Source organism: Mustelus asterias, chromosome 1, assembly GCF_964213995.1.
Source record: "Mustelus asterias chromosome 1, sMusAst1.hap1.1, whole genome shotgun sequence".
NCBI classification, from domain to species: domain Eukaryota; kingdom Metazoa; phylum Chordata; class Chondrichthyes; order Carcharhiniformes; family Triakidae; genus Mustelus; species Mustelus asterias.
Window position 1 is genome coordinate 157,790,860 of NC_135801.1, and position 26,245 is coordinate 157,817,104.

The following is a 26,245-nucleotide window of genomic DNA, read 5'->3' on the forward strand; positions in this document are numbered from 1 at the left end:
CCTGACAGATCAACATTAGAGCCTGACAGATCACCATTAGATCCTGACAGATCACCATTAAATCCTGATAGATCAACATTAGATACTGACAGATCACCATTAGATTCTGACAGATCATCATTAAATCCTGACAGAGCAACATTAGATTCTGACAGATCATCATTAGATCCTGACAGATCGCCATTAGATCCTGACAGATCACCATTAGATCCTGACAGATCACCATTAGATCCTGACAGCTCACCATTAGATCCTGACAGATCGCCATTAGATCCTGACAGATCACCATTAGATCCTGACAGATCACCATTAGATCCTGACAGCTCACCATTAGATCCTGACAGATCACCATTAGATCCTGACAGATCACCATTATAAATTGCCCACCACACTCTCTGGTGTAACCCATTCAAACCCAGGTTGGGCACCAGAGTCCCGCCCCGCGGCTTTCATTGGACAGACGGCACGCGGCCGCAGCAGCTGATTGGGCAGAGCGAGCTGTCAGTCAGCAGGGCCGGGCTGTGATTGGAGGGGCGGGAGCAGGCAGGGGGCGGGGCTGAGCCGGAGCGGCGAGGCGGGACTGAGAGGCATCGCCAGCAAGAAACTGGCCAGAGCAGCGGCGGGAGGCTCAGCGCTGCCGACCCTTCATTTAGCACAACCACTGATCAAATCACCGGGGCTAAAGTATCTAGACTGTGAGAGAGTGGGGTGGCGAGATCAAGAAAATACCAAGTGTTTGAGGAGAAGCGTAACTGGAGCCCAATAACAGAGAGAGCAGCAACTCCTTCAGGTAGGTGAATGTTGGCCAACTCCGTTTCATCCCTGAGATCTTGTCGCGTCTATTTTATCCTGGTTGTTGCCGGTTGGCGGAAGTTCTCCTGATCTTGTAACACAAACTCCCGAGCAGAAATGTTGGGTTTGATTAGGATCCGCGGAAATGATAGTCGAGATTGCTCGCACTCAGTGCTGTCCCCAGTACATGGCTGGAGAAAGGATGATCAGCTCAGTATTGGGTTCAGCGACAAGTACTTGCATTTGTAAAGCGCCTCTAACGCAATAAAACGACCCCCCCCCCCCGCCACGGTGCTTCCTAAGAACGTTACGAAACGAAGTTTGACACGAAGTCACTCAAGAATGTATTAAGACAGATAAAGGCATCTTGAAGGAGGAAAGGGAGCTGAAGGGGTTTAGGGAGGGAATTTCGGATTGGCCTGAGACGGCTGAAGGTGCACCGATGGCGGAGCAATTAAATCAAAATACTGCGAATGCTGGAATCTGAATCAAAATCCCAAAATGCTGAAAAATCTCAGCAGGTCTGATAGCATCTGTGGAGAGAGAGCAGAGCCAACCTTAGGAGTCAGGGTGACTTTTTGTCAGAGCAAATTGTGTGGGGCAATTCAAATCTGGAATTGGAAAAGTGCAGAGATAGGTTCAGAACCTTCCCTCTTTTTCAATCCAAACTAACTTTTTAACATTTCCGCAGACTGTTTTCTCACCATGTTATAGGTGTCAGTCCTATGTGAAGAAATAATAAGCACAGTTAAACAGAAGCGGCAAATGAAATCTGCCCATCTCTTTTATCCAATATTCCATCAGGGTTTCCCGGTTCTGGTGCTCCGATCTCAGTGAATATTACTGTTTGGTTCTCTTCCATGGTTGAGAAATTACTGGACCAAGCTGCTGAGCTCAGAGAGAAACAGTTTTAAATTTGCATGATGGTAGGAATTCATGACAGCTTTCTGCGCTGGAAGCCAAAGAGTTTGAAATAACAGAAATCTGTCTCCTACTGAGCAGATCCAACCGGGGAAATTTTAAACCTCTCCAGTGGTAAATGATGCAGTGCAGCTATGTACTCTCAAAACCAGTGGGGGCTCTGTACTTACTGAAATCAACATAACACACAAAGGTTTTTGAAGCTTCCAGCTTGTTACCATCATGGGTGCTTCTCCAAAGATGCATGCGTGGATTGTAACTCTACAGTTTTCTACAGATAAAACAATTTAATCCTTATTATTTCCTTAGCCTCATCTGCAAAACTAATTTCAATTATTTTCCCTCTATTAATTTTTCAGTCTTCACACTCTTTTTTCCCCCCACATTAAGAAGTCTCACTACACCAAACCTGGTGTTGTGAGACTTCTTACTGTGCCCACCCCAGTCCAACGCTGGCATCTTCACATCATGTCCCCCACATTAGAATAGAGACTACACTTCCAAGTTACCGTAAGGCATTTCGCAACACTGAGGTTGTGAAGGGCCCAATAAAAATCCAATGTCTCCGCCCCCCCCCCCCCCCCTCCATCACGCACACACTTCTGGGGCTGTGCTTGCAACACATTTTGGTAGGACACTAAAACACCTGCCACCTGCTTGGTGTATATCTCTGATCAAAGGCCGAACCAGGCAGGTTGCTTTTTTTAAAAGGTTTTATAGTTGCTTTGCATAATATTTTCAAACTCGATTCCAGTCAGCTCCTAGGCTCTTGGCGGCCTACAATAGTTGCCAGATTTCTAAGTGTTTGTGCTGTCCTTGCCAGGGATGAGTGACAAGTAAGCTTATTAAGCTTCCTGTGTGCTGCCAGGTTCTAATTATAAAGTTAGTAATTTTGCTCAGACACTGAAAAAGAGAGACAATCAGCTTTTGTTGCGCCCAGATTTACTGTCATTGTAAGAATGTCACTCATCAGTTAAAGCTATTGCCCCATTGAGAGAAAGGCATGATAGTTAGGAATGAATGGGAGGGATTATATTTCACATTTGATGCGATTATGAATAAGTTCTAATAGTCTTGTGAACAAATGTTTGGAAGTTCTTATTAAGTAGAAAACAAGGCGGGGTTTGGATGAGGCCAGGCAGTGGGTATGGGTGAGATGCCTTGAGTTCTATGTGTGCTGGTGACAAAAATTCACTGAAATCCTTAAACACATTTGCAATATCTCCACAAGATAAAAGTGAGTAGAAAATGGACTTCAATTTTTTTATTTTTTAAAAAGGTGTATTGTGTCCAACTAGAAATATCTGGACTCCAAACAGGCTGCTCAGTTATAACTAGGAGAGCCATTAGTCTTGCATATGACACAGTGGTTAGCACTGCTGCCTCACAGTGCCAGGGACCCGGGTTTGATTCGCGGCTTGGGTCACTGTCTGTGTGGAGTTTGTACGTTCTCCCCGTGTCTGTATGGGTTTCCTCCAGGTGCTCCGGTTTCTTCCCACATTCTGAAAGACGTGCTGGTTAGGTGCATTGACCCGAATAGGCACCGGAATCATAGACATAGATTCATAGACATAGAATCCTACAGTGCAGAAGGAGGCCATTCGGCCCATCGAGTCTGCACCAACTGCAATCCCACACAGGCCCTATCCCCATAACCCCATGCATTTACCCCAGCTAGTCCCCCGACACTAAGGGGCAACTTAGCATGGCCAATCCACCTAACCCGCACATCTTTGGATTGTGGAAGGAAACCGGAGCACCCGGAGGAAACCCACGCAGCCACGGGGAGAATGTGCAAACTCCACACAGACAGTGATCCAAGCCGGGAATCGAACACGGGTCCCTGCCACTGTGCCACCGTGCTGTCCTCCTAGTGTGGCAACTAGGGGAATTTCACAGTAACTTCATTGCAATGTTAATGTAAGCCTTATTTGTGACAATAATAAATAAACTTTAACTTTTATGAAGTTAGAGGGACACCTGCATCTTGGAGTAACTAATCAGTCACTGCTTGTGGTCTGAGTTGGCAGTTTTAGTAAGGTCTGTATTCTAGAAAATTGTTTGCAGCTGCTGATTGAAATTGTTGGGACTTGGATCTGTGGGCTTCTCACTCAAGTTCAAGCAGTCCTTTTCTGAAATAGTTCCTGATGATTTTCAGTGACAAAATCATGAAATGAAATTCATTCAGATTTAACAAGCTCCAAATTACATCTGTTCCTGATAAATCTTCCTTTTTAAGCCAAGCTTATAAAACATCATCTCTTCCAGCTTCATTCAAACACCAACACCTTTCAAATGTCACACTGTGGTTATCGTTATTAGAAGATCTTCATTGGAAAAATATATCACTTCAAGGAAGCTTATTTATTTCATATTTATTTCAAAACAGGAATGAAGGAGCAAAGGACAAAGAACTGTACAGCACAGGAGCAGGCCCTTTGGCCCACCAAGTCTGTGCTAACATGCCTCTCTAATCTAATATTTTCTTGCCTCGATGGGGTCCATAGCCCTCTATCCCCTGCCTATTCATGTATCTATCCAGATGCCTCTTGAACGTTGTGATAGAATCTGCTTCCACCACCTCCTCCAGCAGCACGTTCCAGGCATTCACCACCCTCTGTGTGAAAAACTTGCCCCTTACATCTCTTTTAAACATTCCCACTCTCACTTTCAACCTATGCCCCTGAGCAATTGACTCTTCAACTCTGGGAAAAAGACTCTGACTATCCATTCTATCCAAACCCGTCATAATCTTGTCAACTTCTATCAGGTCCCTCCTCATCCTCCAATGCTCCAATGAAAACAATCCAAGTTTGTTCAACCTTTCTTCATAGTCCATATCCTGCAAACCAGGCAACATCCTGGTAAATCTGTTCTGCACCCTTTCCAATGCATCAACATCGTGTGGCGTGTGGTAGTGTGGCGAGCAAAATTGTACACAATACTCCAAATGTGGCCTAACCAAAGTCTTATACAGCTGCAATATGATTTTCCAATTCTTATACTCAATGCCCTGACTGATGAAGGCCAGCATGCCATACGCCTTCTTGACCACCTTGTCCACCTGAATTGCCACCTTCAGGGAACTGTGGATCTGCACGCCTAGATCCCTCTGTATGCTAATATTTCTAAGGGCTCTACCATTTATTGTATACTTTCCTTCTGCAGTAGACCTTCCAAATTGCATCACCTCACATTTCTTAGAATCTTAGAAACCCTACAGCACAGAGAAAGGCCATTCGGCCCATCGAGTCTGCACCGACCACAATCCCACCCAGACCCTACCCCTATATCCCTACATATTTACCCACTAATCCCTCTAACCTACGCAACCCAGGATACTAAGGGCAATTTTAGCATGGCCAATCAACCTAACCCGCACATCTTTGGACTGTGGGAGGAAACCGGAGCACCCGGAGGAAACCCACGCAGACACGAGGAGAATGTGCAAACTCCACACAGACAGTGACCCAAGCCGGGAATTGAACCCAGGTCCCTGGAGCTGTGAAGCAGCAGTGCTAACCACTGTGCTACCGTGCCGCTCCATTTGTCCGGGTTAAATTTAATCTGCCATCTTTTGGCCCAGGTCTCTAGCCGATATATATCCTGCTGTATCCTCTGACAATCCTCCTCATTATCTGCTGCTCCCCCAATTTCTGTAACATCTGCAAATTTACTAATCAGACTACCTACGTTTTCCTCCAAATCATTTATATATATCTTACAAACAACAGAGGTCCCAGCACTGATCCTTGTGGAACTCCGCTTGTCACAGATCTCCAGTTAGAAAAGTACCCTTTTACTGCTACTCTCTGCTTTCTATGTCCAAATGTGGAGATGCCGGCGTTGGACTGGGGTAAACACAGTAAGAAGTTTAACAACACCAGGTTAAAGTCCAACAGGTTTATTTGGTAGCAAAAGCCACAACCTTTCTATGTCCAAGCCAGTTTTGTATCCATCTTACCAGCCCACCTCGGATCTCACATGACTTCATCTTCTGTATCAGCCTGCCATGAGGAACCTTATCGAAGGCTTTACTAAAGTCCATGTATACAACATCCACTGCCCTGCCCTGGTCAATTTTTCTTGTCACTTCCTCAAAGAATTCAATCAAGTTTGTGAGACACAACCTCCCCTTCACAAAACCATGCTGCCTATCGCTAATAAGCCTCTTTAATTTAAATTTTACTCTTCCAGATGTGAGTACATCTTGTCCCTTAGAATCCTCTCCAATAATTTCCTCACCACTGATGTGAGGCTCACAGGCCTGTAATTTCCTGGATTGTCTCTTCTGCCCTTATTAAACAGAGGAACGATGTTAGCTACTCTCCAATCCTCTGATACCTCACCCGTGGCTAAAGAGGATATAAAGATTTTGGCCAAGGCCTCAGCAATTTCTTCCCTCACGTCTCTCAGTATTCTGGGATAGACCCTATCTGGCCCTGGGGACTTGCCACCTTAATGTTCTTCAAAACCTCCAATACCTCCTCCCTTTTTAACTCAACATGTCCTAGAATGTCAACATCCTCCTTTCTACATTCATCACCTACCACATCCTTCTCCTTTGTGAATACCGATGCAATGTAACTTGTGAAGGACCTCACCCACCTCATCGGGCTCCACACACAAATTCCCTCCAATGTCCTTGAGTGGTACCACCCTTTCCCTTAGCAACCCTCTTCCTCCTTATATACGCATAAAAAGTCTTGGGATTCTCCTTAATCCTGCCTTCCAAGGACATTTCATGGCCCCGTTTTGCTCTCCTAAGTCCCTGTTTAAGCTCTTTCCTGTTATCTTTGTATTTCTCAAGAGCCTTATCCGTTTTTAATTTCCTGAAATTTATGTATGCCTCCTTCTTTTTCACTAAGCTCACAATCTTTCTCGTCATCCAGGTCCCGGGGTTCAAATGTTTTAGTCGAAGTAGGGAAGGAGGTAGAAGAGGGGGAGGGGTAGCATTATTGGTCAGAGATTGTATCACAGTGTCAGAGAGGAGGTTTGATGAGGACTTATCTGTTGAGGTAGTATGGGCGGAGATTAGAAATAGGAGAGGAGAGGTCACCCTGTTGGGAGTCTTTTATAGACCTCCTAAAAGTTCTAGAGAGGTTGAGGAAAGGATTGCGGAGTCAATCCTGCTTAGGAGTGAAAGTAATAGGGCAATTATTATGGGGGATTTTAACTTGACTAATATTGACTGGAATTGTTATAGCTCTAGCTCGTTAGAGGGGTCAGTTTTTGTTCAAAGCGTGCAGGAAGGTTTTTTGACTCAGTATGTAGACAGGCCAACTAGAGGTGAGGCTATATTGGATCTGGTGCTGGGAAATGAGCCAGACCAGGTGCTAGACTTGGAAGTTGGTGTGCATTTTGGTGATAGTGACCACAATTCGGTTACGTTCACCTTAGTGATGGAAAGGGATAGGCATGAACCTCGGGCCAGTGGTTTTAGCTGGGGGAAGGGTAATTATGAGGCTATTAGGAGAGAATTAGGAAACATAGGTTGGACTAGGAGATTACAGGGATTGGGAACGTCCGACATGTGGAGTTTTTTCAAGGAGCAGCTACTGCGAGTCTGTGATAGGTATGTCCCTGTCAGGCAAGGAGGAATTGGTAGGGCTAGGGAACCGTGGTGCACCAAAAAAGTTTCTTTGTTGGTTAAAAAGAAAAAGGAGGCTTATGTTCGGATGAGACGTGAGCACTCGGGTAGTGCACTAGAAAGCTTTAGATTGGCTAAGAGGGAGTTGAAGAGCGAGCTTAGAAGGGCTAAAAGGGGACATGAGAAGACTTTGGCGGATAGGGTTAAAGAGAATCCTAAGGCGTTCTATAGGTATGTCAAGAACAGAAGGTTGGTTAGGGCAAGTTTAGGGCCAGTTATAGATGGCAGAGGGAAGTTATGTGTGGAACCGGAGGAGATTGGTGAAGCATTGAACCAATATTTCTCTTCGGTGTTCACGCAAGGGGACATGAATATAGCTGAGGAGGACACTGGGTTGCAGGGGAGTAGAATAGACAGTATTACAGTTGATAAGGAGGATGTGCAGGATATTCTGGAGGGTCTGAAAATAGATAAATCCCCTGGTCCGGATGGGATTTATCCAAGGATTCTCTGGGAGGCAAGAGAAGTGATTGCAGAGCCTCTGGCTCTGATCTTCAGTCGTCGTTGGCCTCTGGTATAGTACCAGAAGATTGGAGGTTAGCGAATGTTGTCCCATTGTTTAAGAAGGGGAACAGAGACTTCCCCGGGAATTATAGACCGGTGAGTCTCACTTCTGTTGTCGGCAAGATGTTGGAAAAAATTATAAGGGATAGGATTTATAGTTATTTGGAGAGTAATGAATTGATAGGTGATAGTCAGCATGGTTTTGTGGCAGGTAGGTCGTGCCTTACTAACCTTATTGAGTTTTTTGAGAAAGTGACCAAGGAGGTGGATGGGGGCAAGGCAGTGGACGTGGTATATATGGATTTTAGTAAGGCGTTTGATAAGGTTCACCATGGTAGGCTTCTGCAGAAAATGCAGATGTATGGGATTGGGGGTGATCTAGGAAATTGGATCAGGAATTGGCTAGCGGATAGGAAACAGAGGGTGGTGGTTGATAGTAAATATTCATCATGGAGTGCGGTTACAAGTGGTGTACCTCAGGGATCTGTTTTGGGGCCACTGCTGTTTGTAATATTTATTAATGATCTGGATGAGGGTATAGTTGGGTGGATTAGCAAATTTGCTGATGACACCAAAGTCGGTGGTGTGGTAGACAGTGAGGAAGGGTGTCGTAGTTTGCAGGAAGACTTAGACAGGTTGCAAAGTTGGGCCGAGAGGTGGCGGATGGAGTTTAATGCGGAGAAGTGTGAGGTAATTCACTTTGGTAGGAATAACAGATGTGTTGAGTATAGGGCTAACGGGAGGACTTTGAATAGTGTGGAGGAGCAGAGGGATCTAGGTGTATGTGTGCATAGATCCCTGAAAGTTGGGAATCAAGTAGATAAGGTTGTTAAGAAGGCATATGGTGTCTTGGCGTTTATTGGTAGGGGGATTGAATTTAGGAGTCGTAGCGTTATGTTGCAACTGTACACAACTCTGGTGCGGCCGCACTTGGAGTACTGTGTGCAGTTCTGGTCCCCACATTACAGGAAGGATGTGGAGGCTTTGGAGAGGGTGCAGAGGAGGTTTACCAGGATGTTGCCTGGTATGGAGGGGAGATCCTATGAGGAGAGGCTGAGGGATTTGGGATTGTTTTCGCTGGAAAGGCGGCGGCTAAGAGGGGATCTTATTGAAACATATAAGATGATTAGAGGTTTAGATAGGGTGGATAGTGATAGCCTTTTTCCTCTGATGGAGAAATCCAGCACGAGGGGGCATGGCTTTAAATTGAGGGGGGGTAGTTATAGAACCGATGTCAGGGGTAGGTTCTTTACCCAGAGGGTGGTGAGGGATTGGAATGCCCTGCCAGCATCAGTTGTAAATGCGCCTAGTTTGGGGGCGTTTAAGAGATCCGTAGATAGGTTCATGGACGAAAAGAAATTGGTTTAGGTTGGAGGGTCACAGTTTTTTTTTTTTTAACTGGTCGGTGCAACATCGTGGGCCGAAGGGCCTGTTCTGCGCTGTAATGTTCTATGTTCTATGTTCTATGTTCTATGTTCTCGAATCTTGCCATCTTTACCCTTCATTTTTACAGGGACATACTCGTCCTGAATTGTTAACAACTGGCTTTTAAAAGACTCCCACATATCGGATGTGAATTTACCCTCAAACAGCTGCCCCAGTCTACATTTCCTAACTCCTGCCTAATACTGTCGTAGTTTGCCTTCCCCCAGTCTAGTACTTTCGTTCTGGGACTACTTCTATCCTTTTCTACAAGTATTTTGAAACTTATAGAATTGTGATCACTGTTCCCCAAATGGTCCCCCACTGAAACATCAATCACCTGTCCGGGCTCGTTTCCCAGAACCAGGTCTAAGATAGCAGGAGTTGGTTATTTAGCCTCTTGAGCCAGTCCACCATTCAGTGGGATCCGTGACCTGACTCCATATGCTCACCTTTGTCCCATTCCCTTTAATGTATTTGGTTTACAAAAATCTAACATTCTCAGATGTAAAATTAATAATTTTCCTTGTTTCAGGAGTGAAATTAGGAAACTCTTCTACAGCAACGGTGGTAGAAGTTTGGAACTCTTTTCTGCAAATGGCAATTAAAGCTAGATCGTAAGTTATCTTGAATTCGGAGATTAATAGATTTTTATTTGCCTAAGGCAATAAGAATATGGAGCTAAAGGTGGCGTTTGAGTTAGGTGATCAGCCGCGATCTGATTGAATGGCAGAATAAGCTTGGGAGACTAAAGATCCAAAGGTGTGCAGGTTAGGTTGATTGGCCATGCTAAATTGATCCTAGTGTCAGGGGATTAGCAGAGTAAATATGTGGGGTTACGGGAAAAGGGCCTGGGTGGGATTGTGGTCGGTGCAGACTGAATGGGCCAAATGGCCTCCTTCTTCACCGCAGGGATTCTATGGTTTATTCCTGTTTCTATGTTAATATTTTATGTGAGTTCAAGATTTCCCGGTCACTTGTTTTTTATGTTTATTACATTAATTTATTTTGTGTGGGCCTCTGGTGTTATTGGCTTATTGAGCTAACGTTACAGAAACCATCTGAAGTCAATGGACTGTTGGTGGTCTGTCAAATTTTCCATCCCACCGGTGACGATTCCCATGGCAGGTGGGACTGGAAAAGCCCACCCAATGTTTGTGTCATTTAGAAATACTCCTGTGCGATATCCCATCTCGAGAAAAATATTGAAATATACTTTTTTGATTCTGTCAGATGAACTCAGTTTGGAAGTCACGTTGCTCATGTTACAAATATTAGGTTTGGAACTGCCTTTATTTTCAGGTGAAATGAAGGGAATTATGTACCCTGTTCTGAATGTCTGACAGCAAGCCTGAATAGTTTGAGTGTTAGAAATTAAAGGGAACGCAGATTGTTTTATTGAGAAGAAGTGGAGACAATAGAAGCGCAATGTGTGCGAACGGTATGTAGACTATGAACCTCCAAAGCCCCAGAAAAGTTTGAGCACATCTGGTTGCAAATAGTTGTGCTTTAATCTGTCCAATTACTTCCAAGATAAAAGAAAGATGGAGACTCAAAATAGCTAATTAGCATTTCTGATTGGATCCAAGACCCATACGATGCACGTTGTCATGGAAATGCTTTTTGACTGGGAAAAGGTTTAAGATGACCCTGAGATTCTCAGACCAGGTCAGTCTGCCAGGATCTGGGAGAGGGAGTGCAGCTATATATTTAACACAATGTTCTGGTTCACTATGTAAATAATGTGGGTGGGAGCTCATGCTTGGATTGGAAAGATCAAATTCATGAGGAATTAAAATGAGGCTGGACGAGTTGCCCAACTTGCGCTCAAGAAAGAATCTCAGGGTGGGGGAGGGGAGTGAAAGACAGTTCTGAGACTAAGGCCTGGATTTTCATCCTTGGGGTGGATCAGATGGGTTGGGAAACCACCTTCCTCAGGAGAAAATACCCATAAAGGCGGGATTTTCACTGCCAGGGACTGAGTGTAAGCTGGAGTCATTTAAAATGAGGCTACTTAACAGGCCCACCCAATGAATGAAAAGACACAAATAGCCCCTCAAGTCCTCACATTGCCTTCACGCTCCAAACATTCCCCATGCCCTTTCCATTTCACATTGTCCCCTCATCCCCCAAGCCAACCCTGCCTTCCACTCACGCCCTATGTCCTCTCATCACCCTCTAAGCCTAGATCTGCCCTTTGGGCCCCCATTCCAAGCTCTGTTCTTCCAGTTATTGGCTCAACATTTGAACCTTGAGCAAGAAAAAGGTGATCAATATAAATTCTAGGATTCAGGTACAATAAAAAAAACTGGAATTGGATTAGAACCATAGAACCATAGAAAATTACAGCTCAGAAACAGGCCTTTTGGCCCTTCCTGTCTGTGCCGAACTATTTTATGCCTAGTCCCACTGACCTGCACTTGGACCATATCCCTCCACACCCCTCTCATCCATGAACCCGTCCAAGTTTTTCTTAAATGTTAAAAGTGACCCCGCATTTACCACTTTATCCGGCAGCTCATTCCACACTCCCACCACTCTCTGCGTGAAGAAGCCCCCCCTAATATTCCCTTTAAACTTTTCTCCTTTCACCCTTAACCCATGCCCTCTGGTTTTTTTCTCCCCTAGCCTCAGCGGAAAAAGCCTGCTTGCATTCACTCTATCTATACCCATCAAAATCTTATACACCTCTATCAAATCTCCCCTCAATCTTCTACACTCCAGGGAATAAAGTCCCAACCTATTCAATCTCTCTCTGTAACTCAGCTTCTCAAGTCCCGGCAACATTCTTGTGAACCTTCTCTGCACTCTTTCAATCTTATTTACATCCTTCCTGTAACTAGGTGACCAAAACTGTACACAATACTCCAAATTCGGCCTCACCAATGCCTTATATAACCTTACCATAACACTCCAACTTTTATACTCGATACTCCGATTTATAAAGGCCAATGTACCAAAGGCACTCTTTACGACCCTATCCACCTGTGACGTCACTTTTAGGGAATTCTGTACCTGTATTCCCAGATCCCTCTGTTCAACTGCACTCTTCAGAGTCCTACCATTTACCCTGTACGTTCTTCTTTGGTTTGTCCTTCCAATGTGCAATATCTCACACTTGTCTGCGTTAAATTCCATTTGCCATTTTTCAGCCCATTTTTCTAGTTGGTCCAAATCCCTCTGCAAGCTTTGAAAACCTTCCTCACTGTCTACTACACCTCCAATCTTTGTATCATCAGCAAACTTGCTGATCCAATTTACCACATTATCATCCAGATCATTGATATAGATGACAAACAACAATGGACCCAACACCGATCCCTGCGGCACACCACTAGTCACAGGCCTCCACTCAGAGAAGCAATCCTCCACAACCACTCTCTGGCTTCTTCCATTGAGCCAGTGTCTTATCCAATTTACTACCTCCCCATGTATACCCAGCGACTGAACCTTCCTAACTAACCTCCCATGAGGGACCTTGTCAAAGGCCTTGCTGAAATCCAGGTAGACAACATCCACCGCCTTCCCTTCATCCACTTTCCTGGTAACCTCCTCAAAAAACTCTAATAGATTGGTCAAACATGACCTACCATGCACAAAGCCATGTTGACTCTCCCTAATAAGTCCCTGTCTATCCAAATATTTGTAGATCCTATCCCTTATCACACCTTCCAATAACTTGCCCACCACCGACGTCAAACTTACTGGCCGATAATTTCCCGGATTTCTTTTGGAACCTTTTTTAAACAACGGAACAACATGAGCCACCCTCCAATCATCCAGCACCTCCCCCGTGAATACTGACATTTTAAATATGTCTGCCAGGGCCCCTGCAAGTTCAACACTAGCTTCCCTCAAGGTCCGTGGGAATACCCTGTCCGGTCCTGGGGATTTATCCACTCTGATTTGCCTCAAGACAGCGAGCACCTCCTCCCCTTTAATCTGTAAAGGTTCCATGGCCTCCTTACCAGTTTGCCCTATTTCCGTAGACTCCATGCCCGTTTCCTCAGTAAATACGGATGCAAAAAAACCATTTAGTATCTCCCCCATCTCTTTTGGTTCCATACACAGTGTACCACTCTGGTCTTCAAGAGGACCAATTTTATCCCTCACTATCCTTTTGCTCCTAACATACCTATAGAAGCTCTTTGGATTTTCCTTCACTCTGTCTGCCAAAGCAACCTCATGTCTTCTTTTAGCCCTCCTGATTTCCCTCTTAAGTAGCTTCTTGCACTTTTTATACTCCTCGAGCATCTGATGTGTTCCTTGCTGCCTGTACATTTCATACAACTCTCTCTTCCTCTTAATCAGTGTTACAATCTCCCTCGAGAACCAAGGTTCCTTATTCCTATTTACTTTGCCTTTAATCCTGACAGGAACATACAAACTCTGCACTCTCAAAATTTCTCCTTTGAAGGCCTCCCACTTTCCATTTACATCCTTACCAGAGAACAGCCTGTGCCAATCCACACTTCCCAGATCCCTTCTCATTTCATCAAACTTGGGCCTTTTTCCAGTTCAGAACTTCAACCCGAGGACCAGATCTATCCTTATCCACGATCAGGTTGAAACTAATGGCATTATGATCACTGGATCCAAAGTGTTCCCTCACACTCACATCCATCACCTGCCCTAACTCATTTCCCAATAGGAGATCCAATATCGCATCCTCTCTAGTTGGCACCTCTATATACTGATGTAGAAAATTCTCCTGAACACATTTTACAAACTCTACCCCATCTAAACCTTTAACAGTATGCGAGTCCCAATCTATATGTGGAAAATTAAAATCCCCTACTATCACAACTTTCAGAAAAGCAAAAGGAGAAACAAATGAAAAAAACTTGAAGTTGAGGTAGTTTTCACTTTAAACAGTTGATACAACAAACGCATGTCTTACACAACCACAAGCATTTGCATCACTTCCTGCAGACATGTGGCACGACATCGCTACACAGTCTGCAGTTCTCTATTCATGATGTGGAGATGCCGGCGTTGGACTGGGGTAAACACAGTAAGAAGTTTAACAACACCAGGTTAAAGTCCAACAGGTTTATTTGGTAGCAAAAGCCACACAAGCTTTCGGAGCTCTAAAAGCTCTCTTAGAGCTCCGAAAGCTTGTGTGGCTTTTGCTACCAAATAAACCTGTTGGACTTTAACCTGGTGTTGTTAAACTTCTTACTGTGTTCTCTATTCACACAGGGTAGGTCAGGAATCCTATTCGACAACAGCTTTCACCTTCCAGTTTCACAGGTATGTTAATCCTCCGCAAGGCATACTCCTACGAATGCTCTCTCCCTCAAGATGCGACAATCTGGATGGTGCAGCTTTCCAGAATTTCAGTTGATCAACCCATTACACCCTGGTCCATGGTTTGACCACTTCTGAGAAAATGCCTAGCTCTTTAGCATCCCTGTGCTAGTCACACAGTTTTCCAGTTTCTAAATCTTTATAGCCAGCTTGCACATTGCCTCCAGGAGCTCCTGTCTCCTTCTCCCTGACCTCTCCTTGAGAGTGATTTGCTTCTTCTCTTCATATGAATTCTGTGTTCCTCTTTCTGTCTCTGTCTGCTTTTTAAAAAAATCTGCATCTGTGCATTAATTGCCTTCATCGCCCAGCTCCTCCAGTTATAGCTCTCCTTTTTGTCTGCAACTACTTTGTGTTTGCCAGCCACAGTGGGTGGCACGATAGCACAGTGGTTAGCACTGCTGCTTCACAGCTCCAGGGACCTGGGTTCGATTCCCGGCTTGGGTCACTGTCTGTGTGGAGTTTGCACATTCTCCTCGTGTCTCATAGAATCATAGAATCCTACAATGCAGAAATAAGCCATTTGGCCCATCGAGTCTGCACCAACCACAATCCCACCCAGGCCCTATCCACATATCCCTACATATTTACCCACTAATCCCTCTAACCTATGCATCCCGGGACACGAAGGGGCAATTTAGAATGGCCAATCAACCTCGCCTGCACATCTTTGGATTGTGGGAGGAAACCGGAGCACCCAGAGGAAACCCACGCAGACACAGGGAGACACAGTGTCTGCGTGGGTGTGCTCTGGTTTCCTCCCACAGTCTAAAGATGTGCAGGTTAGGTTGATTGGCCATGCTAAAATTGCCCTTAGTGTCCTGAGATGTGTAGGTTAGAGAGATTAGCAGGTAAAATATGTAGGGATATGGGGGTAGGGCCTGGGTGGGATTGTGGTCGGTGTAGACTCGATGGGCCGAATGGCCTCTCCCTGCACTGTAGGGTTTCTATGATTCTATGATGATTCTAAGTATTTCTTTCTTAACTTTCTTCTTGTTGGTGCTGCTCCCAGATCACATGGACCATTATTTTCTACTATCAAAGAAAATGACAATGGATCCAAACACTAAGTCCTTTTCAAACATTCTTAAAAGCAATTGAATTCCACACACCTTTCAAAGAAATTACAAATTTTCCTTACCAAACTGCTTCTGGATCAAAGGTTATCTTGTTCTAGATTCCTCTCTTACGAGAAGGAGATGATGATAGGGATACACCTGACAATTTGATTGACGACTTGGAGACTTGAGAGCTCTCAATTTGAACCTCCTCTGATACTTGATACATTCATGGGATGCACCGTTTGAAGAAGATAGTGTCATTTTGTAATGTGGTTACACACTTCTTAGCAGCTATGGTTAATGACCAAGGCCTGGAAATCAGGAATATGTTGTTATATGGGAATGAAGAGGGAGAGTTAATTGTGACCGTAAAGGCACATGTAGGCAGCACGGTGGCACAGTGATTAGCACTGCTGCCTCACAGCATCAGGGACCTGGGTGCGATTCCGTAAGACCATAAGACATAGGAGCAGAATTAGGCCACTCGGCCCATCAAGTCTGCTCCGCCATTCAATCATGGCTGATATTTTTCTCACCCCCATTCTCCTGCCTTTTCCCCATAACCCCTGATCCCTTTATTAATCAAGAACCTATCTATCTCTGTCTTAAAGATACTCAATGACCTGGCCTCCACAGCCTTCTGTGGCAAATAGTTCCGCAGATTCACCACTCTCTGGTTGAACAAATTCCTCCTCATCTCTGTTTTAAAGGATAGTCCATTTAACCTGAGGTTGTGCCCTCTGGTTCTAGTTTTTCCTACTTGTGGAAACATCCTCTCCATGTCTACTCTATCCAGGCCTCGCAGTATCCTGCAAGCTTCAATAAGATTCCCCTCATCCTTCTAAACCCCAACGAGTACAGACCTAGAGTCCTCAACCGTTCCTCATACGACAAGCTCTTCATTCCAGGGATCATTCTTGTGAACCTCCTCTGGACCCTTTCCAAGACTAGCACATTCCCGCTTTGGGTCACTGTTTGTGTGGAGTTTGCACGTTCTCCCCATATCTGCGTGGGTTTCCTCCGGGTGCTCCGGTTTCCTCCCACAGTCTGAAAAGACGTGCTGGCTAGGTGCATGGACCCGAACAGGCACTGGAGTGTGGCGACTAGGGGAATTTCACAGTAACTTCATTGCAGTGTTAATGTAAGCCTCACTTGTGACCAATAAATAAACTTTAACTTTAATATTTTTCACAGAAAAGCGTTGTGGATATATTTTCATTTATTTGAAAAAAAATGATCTGAATTATATTATTGGATGAATGTGATATTATCATAGTGAAAGACTCTTCTCCTTCCCAAGGAGTGTGCCCTCTAATTTTATTTTGGATTGCATGAATGATTTGTTGACATGCTATTTTTAGTGCTTAGGCAAGTTGATTATACAATTTTGTAGCAATGTGCATCCAGCCTGTTGATTGCTTGAGTTAAATGGATGCTTTTGATGCTGCCTTAACATTCTGAGGTAAACAGGGTCGAGTAAGTCCTTAGTTTACAGCCTTCAGCACAGATCCAAAGGTGAATAGAAAGAAGAACATTAACGCAGGACCTGTTTTGCACAAGTTGTAGAGTTTAAAAGGGCTTGAGACCGGCATCCTACAAAATATTCCTGAACAGAGACAAAGGTCATACTCGTAGATTAGACTTTTGTGGACTGCCTAGCAGTAAAATTGTTCATTAACAGGTTATTTTGTGGTTGCTTATTTAAACAACACATTAGCTAAATAACTCAAATCAAATGGGGAATCGCTATCCCATGCATGGTTAGCTAACCTTTCTGTTTTCACTTTTCACCAGACTGCTAACCTAGGAATTGTTAGACGGGATAGGTAGCCTGGAGATTATATTTGAGATGCCATAATCTACAAAGATGAAGCTTGCAGAACTGAAGGAATGTTGTACTGTCTAAAGGAGGAATCTTTTGAACAAGATATTAAACCAAGGCTCCATCTGGCCTTTTGGGTACATAACAGACCCCATGTTTCTATATGAAGTGGGGGATGGGGGGGGTTCTTCCTCTTGCTCTGACCAACATTTATCCTTTACCAAAATCAGCAATGCTATATAAATGCAAATTGCCTATATAGCACACAGGGTTGGCTTCCTGGCATAAAGAGAGTAATGATGTGGAGATGCCGACGTTGGACTAGGGTAAACACAGTAAGAAGTCTAACAACACCAGGTTAAAGTCCAACAGGTTTATTTGGCAGCAAAAGCCACTAGCTTTCGGAACGCTGTTCCTTCATCAGGTGGGTGGGAGTTCTGATCACAAACAGGGCACAAAGACACAAACTCAATTTACATGAATAATGATTGGAATGTGAGTCTTTAAGCTAATCAAGTCTTAAAGGTACAGACAATATGAGTGGAGAGAGCATTAGGCACCGCCTAAGAGTTTGTGTCCTTGTGCCCTGTTTGTGATCAGAACTCCCACCCACCTGACAAAGGAACAGCGTTCCGAAAGCTAGTGGCTTTTGCTGCCAAATAAACCTGTTGGACTTTCACCTGGTGTTGTTAGACTTCTTACTATAAAGAGAGTAATGCAGGAAATGGGCAGAAGGTAAAATAAATCATGCTATCAGTGCAGGTGATGTCCAGAGAATGAGTTGATATTTTCTTTGAGAGAGAGATGTACTGGCTGATGTATTTATTTCAGATTTACAGAATTTGTATATTTTTTTTCACTTTGTCTGATGTTATACTGTTTCATTTCAGTTCTTCGAACACATGCACGCACACGCACACATTATTATTCTCCATGTGTGTCTCATCTCCCAAAAAGGGATTTAATTTTTTGTGACAATAAACTTTATCTCATGCGAGTTTAATAGGACATTTGGTCTATATCATTGTTTAGGTAACTTGTCTTAAACTGGCCAAAAGATTCTTTGTTTGAATACACTAAGCCCTGTAGAGACAGTTATTTTAATGAAGTTTGAATGGCCACGTGGACTAGCAGACTATCTTTTAAGTCCGGGACTAGGATTTGTTTCCAGCCTACACTGATAAGATTAAAGAGTCTCTGCAAACTGTCAGGCAGGGACTTGGCTGAAGCATATCTTAACAGTCTTAGCATAATTTCGAATGACCATGAATAGACAGTACTAAATTGCTCACCATTTTGCATAAATTGTCAAACTCTGAGAGGTTATAAACATATGTGATTTGGAGAATGGAAAATTGAGGGTGGGGAATGGGGTTCTGAGGTGGAAGTGAAGTCAGAGCGGATAAATATGTTTTCTCACTGGAGTCTGGGCTGAAGGTTCTTCAAGGATTGGAATTCGACCTTCTAGAATTTTCTTTTTTCTAAAATATGTAAATGACACAGACAGACGTTTAGTGGTGTATACTTTCCTTCTCCTTTAATAGTTTTTATCTCTGCTGTGGCGAAACGTTTTGTGGAACCAGGAAAATTGACAATTTCTTAATGCAAACAACAGAATTATTTTTCATAATGTAGTGTAATGTCGCCACAGTTTTGTTTTACTTTGTGTCACCGAACACATGCACGCACAGTGCATACTTTAGGACGTTTCGCTCCCTGATCTTGGAACTTTGTCAGTTGAACCAAGCAAGCATGAAGTTTAACTGAAGTTGATAAAGGTTCATGATAGCAGCTGAGAAAGTCCTGGAGTAGATATGCTTTAAAGCTGAAACAAGAAAATGTTTGCAATCATCAAAGGTCTTCCAGGCTGAAACCATTTATAGGACATAATGTAATAATCACATTTTGAACCATACAACATGCCCAAAGCAACTTTAAATCCTGATCAATACAGCACCTGTTTATAGAGAACAGTATTACCTGCACTAGAATTGTATTCCGAGTTGATTTAAAAAAAAATAGATTTCAGATTAAAATTCAGGATTGGGCAGGATGGATTTTAAAAACAAAACTAGAATGTGTGTGCAGTATTCGGTGTCATGCTATAGGAGAGAGGCTTTACAACACAGACTCATTGTTCTGAGGAAACACAAGTGCAAAGATTTGAGAAATGTAGTCGGTCCTCCTTCATTTGAACAACATGGACTGTGTGGTGATATAAGTGCTTAAGATTATGAACAATGGAACTAAGTAGATCCAAAGACTATTTCCAGTGGTTAAATGGTTAAGAAGGAAGGCCATAGATACAATATGAAATGTTAGAGATTTGAAATAGAAGTAATGTTAAAGTAATGTAATGTTTATTTATTAGTTACAAGTAGGCTTACATTTACACTGCAATTAAGTTACTGTGAAAATCCCCTAGTCACCACACTCCAGCACCTATTCGGGTACACTGAGGGAGAATTTAGCATGGCCAATGCACCTAACCAGCACATCTTTCAGATTGTGGGAGGAAACCGGAGCACCCGGACGAAATCCACACAGACACGAGGAGAATGTGCAAACTCCACACAGACAGTGACCCAAGTCAGGAATCGAACCCGGGTCCCTGGCGCCCACTCACCTGAAGAAGGGGCTCAGAGCCTCGAAAGCTTGTGTGGCTTTTGCTACCAAATAAACCTGTTGGACTTTAACCTGGTGTTGTTAAACTTCTTGCTGTGAGGCAGCAGTGCTAACCACTGCGCCACCGTGCTGCCTTGGGCTAGGGAAACCCGTTTACACAGAGTTGTGAGAGTGTGAAACTGTGTGCTGGTTGAAGCAACAACTATACCAACATTTGTGATTAGATTGAATATGTAAATAAGGTGGATAATGCAGTTAGCACAATTTGGTGGGTAAATGCCAACATGGACCAAATGTTTCAGTGTTGTAACTTCTGTGCATTTCTTGGTAAATTCATTCATCTGTGATTATACTACTCCTCGAAGATCTATAGTGCCTCCACTGAGAGAGGAACGTAAATGTAACCTAATACCAAATACCTGCACAGTAACCATTCTTCATTCATTCATGTGCGCTCTGCCTGAAGGCAGATCCTTGGCTCGATGTCTGCTGACACTTCATCCTGAGCTTTTTTCCTGGGCAGTTCTGTCAATGGTGATTTGCTTCCACTCTCAGGAATAGAGCAAGGAGGCAGGAGCCAAGTCTATAGCTGGAGCAGGAGTCAAACCTGCACCTTTGGCATTATTGTAAACCATACACTAGCTATCTAGCCAACTGAGCTAACCGGCCCTTGTAACCATTCTAAGATCCTTCAATAAATGTACGTAGGCAGTTTCCGTTTTAAATGAGGAAGGCACAGTGGAAAAAGTTTAAGGTAGTACTTGCAGAAGTGATTTTTTAAAATATAGATAGGAATATTTTAGCCAAGTGTCATTGCTGGTTGATTTTATTTGGCATATATTGGTTTGGTTCTAAGTATAATGAAGTATGATTTAAAAATTCTCCTGATTAAAATGACTAGGGTAGAAAGATTAAAAAAGAATTTGCAAATACTTAGTACCTCTCAGGGTGCTTCACAATAATATATTATTTTTGATGTGCGGTTACTATTATTTCATAGGCAAACATGGAAACTAATTTGTACACATCCAGATTTCACAAAGAGTAAATTAGATAAATGATAGTACTCTGATTCAATGCTGTTTACACATCATTCATTTAAAACCTTAATGTTAAAAAAAACAAGCAATGGATAGTAACTCTTCAGATGTATCCTAAAGAAGGAATTCGAACTAAAATTGTGTTACTGTCCTAATAGGAAGCTAGTAGTAGATTGACGAGTAATTTTTACAAGGGGTAAAGATGAAAAACAGGAGAACCAAAGATTTTAAATTTGACACTTATGCCGGGAAACCTGGACATGGGTGCGCAAGAGAAGTGGTTTGGGAAGTTGGAATTCTATCAATGGGATAGGTTTGGTAAATTAGAATTTTGTACTGGGATCAGGAAACCTGAACAATGGAAGTCAGTGGGGAAAAGGTTTGATAATAGAAACCGAGAGTACTGCACATCTGAAATAAAAACAGAAAATGCTGGAAAAACTCAGCAGGTCCGGCAGCAGCTGTGGAAAGAGAGAGAGAAAAACAGAGTTAATGTTTCATGCCTGTCTGACTCCTCTTCAGGGCACTGTATATCTGCCAGCATTTGAAAAGGGAGAAGACAGGTTAATGATAACATTGTAGGTCCCTCCTCTGAATTGACACTTTGGATTTGGGTTATTTCTGGAGTTGAGAATGGGACTGTTCTCTCAGGTTCTCCCACTCGCTCTATATCTGTAACTTCAGCAACTGAGCTATCCATGCACTGGGAAAGCTGATGTTCCGGTGTTTCTGCAGGCTTTTTGCCAAAGTTATGGTGGGTGGAGTGGGAGGATCTCCATGGAATTTTAACTGGACAAAATCGAATGGAAGATTGTAAAATGTAGTGTTATCTGGCACCATTTCTTAAGCTTCAGTTTTTCCCTGTTTCCACTGTGACCTTTGGTGGGGGACAGTTCCAAAGGTTTCATTAGCTCATCTGCATGCAAGTAGATAAAGGCATAAGAAATTGGAGTTGGCTATATGGCCCCTCAAGTCTGTTCCACCATTCAGTTATGCCTCTTCCCAGCTGCTGTCAGACTTTTGATTGGACCTACCTCACATTAAGTTGATCTTTGTCTACACCCTAGCTATGACTGTAACACTACATCCTGCACTCTCTCCTTTCCTTCTCTATGAACGGTATGCTTTGTATAGCGTGCAAGAAGCAATACTTTTCACTGTATGCTAATACATGTGACAATAATAAATCAAATCAAAGATCATAGTTGATTTTTTATCTCAACTGCACTTTCCTCCCCACCCCCATACCCCTTGATTCCATTAGCATCCCAAGATTTCAGTGTAGAATATACCTGATGGCTAAGCATCCACAATTCTCTCGGATAGAAAAATTCCAAAGATTCTCCAGCTTCTGAGTGAAGGTTTCTCTTCATCTCAGTGTTGGCTGGCCTCTAAATGACCATTATTTCCAGAATCTCCAGCCAGAGAAGCAACCTCTCAGCATCTACCCTGTCAAGCTGCCTATGAATGTTGTATATTTCTGTTCTCATCCTTCTAAACTCCAGAGAATATAGGCCCGTTCTACTCGATCTCTCCTCATTGGACAATTCTTTCATCCCAAAAGTCAATCTAGTGAACTTGTTGCATCTTCTCTAAGGCAAATATATGTTTCATGGAAAAGTGGACCAAGCTGTACACCGTACTTACTCCTGGTGTGGTCTGGCTAAAATCCTTCTTTCCTTTTAACTTCTAATGTCCAGGTTGAGATTTCAACAAATTATCCAGACATCAGACAGGCATCAAGGCCAAGGCCAGTCATTTTCTCACCCTTTGGTCATACATGCAAGCTTTCTACTAGAATCCAGTGAAAAGCAATCAGTGTTCTTGGCTTAATTTCCTCTTAGAACATAGAAGAACATAGAAAAAATACAGCACAAACAGGCCCTTCGGCCCACAAGTTGCGCCGGTCATGTCCCTACCTACCTAGGCTTATGTATAGGCTTACCTATGACCCTCAATCCTATTAAGTCCCATGTATTCATCCAGAAGTCTCTTAAAAGACCCTATCGAGTTTGCCTCCACCACCACTGACGGCATCCGATTCCACTCACCCACCACCCCCTGAGTGAAAAACGTACCCCTGACATCTCCTCTGTACCTACTCCCCAGCACCTTAAACCTGTGTCCTCTCGTAGCAGCCATTTCAGCTCTGGGAAAAAGCCTCCGAGAATCCACCCGATCTATACCTCTCAACATCTTGTCCACCTCTATCAGGTCATCTCTCATCCTTCGTCTCTCCAAGGAGAAAAGACCGAGCTCCCTTAGCCTATCCTCATAAGGCATGCCAACCAATCCAGGCAACATCCTTGTAAATCTTCTCTGCACCTTTTCAATCATTTCCACATCCCTCCTGTAATGAGGCGACCAGAACTGAGCACAGTACTCCAAATGGGGTCTGACGAGGGTCTTATAAAGCTGCATCATTAGCTCCCGACTCCTATACTCAATCCCTCGATTGATGAAGGCCAGCACACCATACGCCGCCTTAACCACCTCCTCTACCTGCGAGGCCGATTTAAGAGTCCTATGGACCTGGAGCCCAAGGTCTTTCTGATCCTCTACACTGCTAAGAGTCTTACCCTTGATATTATACTCCTTCATCCCATTTGACCTGCCAAAATGGACCACTACACATTTATCATAGAATCATAGAAACCCTACAGTGCAGAAGGAGGCCATTCGGCCCATCGAGTCTGCACCGACCACAATCCCACCCAGGCCCTACCCCCACATATTTTTACCCACTAATCCCTCTAACCTACGCATCTCAGGACTCTAAGGGGCAATTTTTAACCTGGCCAATCAACCTAACCCGCACATCTTTGGACTGTGGGAGGAAACCGGAGCACCCGGAGGAAACCCACGCAGACACGAGGAGAATGTGCAAACTCCACACAGACAGTGACCCGAGCCGGGAATCGAACCCAGGACCCTGGAGCTGTGAAGCAGCAGTGCTAACCACTGTGCTACCGTGCCGCCCAGTATTTATCTGGGTTGAAGTCCATCTGCCATTTCTCCGCCCAGTCTTGCATCCTATCTTTGTCACGCTGCAGCTTCTGACATCCCTCCAACCTATCCACAACACCACCAACCTTCGTGTCATCGGCAAACTTACCAACCCATCCCTCCACCTCCTCATCCAGGTCATTTATGAAAATGACAAACAGCAAGGGTCCCAGAACAGATCCCTGGGGCACTCCACTAGTGACCGACCTTCATTCAGAAAAAGACCCATCTACAACCACTCTCTGCCTTCTGCAGAACACCAAAGTGAGTTGTAAGTCTGCTGCAATAGCCAAAGCCATTTAACCTGGCTCAAGAATCAACCTGCGACCGTCCTGGTTTGTATGGCTGAGTGCAGCCACAGGTAATGCAAATACTTAGTGAACGAGCCACTGTGAGAAGCTTTAACTTAGTTACCAAGTGCATTTAACATTGAAATAAAACAGAACAGTTATTGAGTAAATTATCATGTTCCCTTCTAAACTGATTCCCGAACCAGCTGACTTATGGGGAATGATATTGCAAGTCTTTGAGAGAGAACAGATCCAGATATCCTTACCCACAGATCATTTAAAAAAAAAGATAAAGTTGCTGCATTCCCAGATGACTGTAGGCATGACTAACAGCTGCTAATTTCACCTGAGGGTCACCGTACCTCCAGCGAGGGGCAAGTCTGAGAAGGCAAGGCCTTCGTATAACCTGAGCCACTACGGGAATTGAACTTGTGCTGTTAGCGTCGCTCTGCATCATCAACCAGCCAATGGAGCTAACCAACAGATCATTTCTGGTTTGTACGTACATACAAATTAGGAGCAGGAGTAGGCCACTTGGTCCCTCAAGACTTTAAAAAAAAATGTATGAGATGTGGGCATTGCTGGCTAGGCCAGTATTTATTGTCCATCCCTAATTCCCTGGAGGAGGTGATGGCGAGCTGCCTTCTTGAATCACTGCAGTCCCTGAGGTGTAGGTACATCTACACTGCTGTTAGGGAGAGAGTTCCAGGATTTTGACCCAGTGACAATGAAGGAATGGTGATATATTTCCAAGTCAGGGTAGCGTGTGGCTTTGAAGGGAATTTCCAGGTGGTGGTGTTCCCATGCCCTTGTCCTTCTAGATGTTAGCAGCTGTGGGTTTGGAAGGTGCTGTCTAAGGAGGCTTGGTGAGTTCCTGCAGTGCATCTTGTATGGCTCTGGCATTCAACAAGATCATGGCTGATCTGATTGTAACCTCAATTTCACATTCCTGCTGACCCCTGGTAACCTTCCCACCCCCTTGTGTATCAAGAATCTATCAACTCTGCCTTAAAGATATTTGAGCTGTAGCTAAAGCTGATAGAATATTGACTTGCATTTATAAAACCATTCAGTGCAAATCAAAAGGCCTCAGTTTGCTATTGCACAGACTGGTTGTACCAAATCTGGTGTACTGTGCCCGAGTTAATTACAGGAGAAAGGTTCAACGGAGAACTGTGTCAATGATTCTTAATTTAATAAATCTTAGTTACCCTATAGTCTTAAACAGCTGAGTCTATTTACCCCACATAGAGTAAATCTTATAAAATAATGAAAAAAGTAAAGTAAAGTTTATTTATTAGTCACAAGTAAGGCTTACATTAACACTGCAATGAAGTTACTGTGAAATTCCCCTAGTCGCCAAGTCTGGCGCCTGTTCAGGTCAATGCACCTGGCCAGCACGTCTTTCAGACTGTGGGAGGAAACCGGAGCACCCGGAGGAAACCCACGCAGACACGGGGAAAATGTGCAAACTCCACACAGACAAGCCCGGGAATCATAGAACATAGAACATAGAAAGCCACAGCACAAACAGGCCCTTCGGCCCACAAGTTGCGCCGATCACATCCCCACCTCTAGGCCTATCTATAGCCCTCAATCCCATTAAATCCCATGTACTCATCCAGAAGTCTCTTAAAAGACCCCAACGAGTTTGCCTCCACCACCACCGACGTCAGCCGATTCCACTCACCCACCACCCTCTGAGTGAAAAACTTACCCCTGACATCTCCTCTGTACCTACCCCCCAGCACCTTAAACCTGTGTCCTCTCGTAGCAACCATTTCAGCCCTTGGAAATAGCCTCTG

The 26,245-nt window shown here is 43.9% G+C and overlaps 1 protein-coding gene across 1 annotated transcript in view; it reads left to right on the forward strand.

Annotated features, from left to right (window-relative positions):
- The first annotated feature begins 610 nt into the window (after positions 1–610).
- Positions 611–26,245, forward strand: part of pdzd2 (PDZ domain containing 2) — a 486,622-nt gene continuing 460,987 nt past the window's right edge. The window contains exon 1 of the mRNA XM_078221651.1: positions 611–790. The gene's annotated coding sequence lies outside the window, so the exon portion shown is untranslated. The remainder of the gene's footprint in view (positions 791–26,245) is intronic.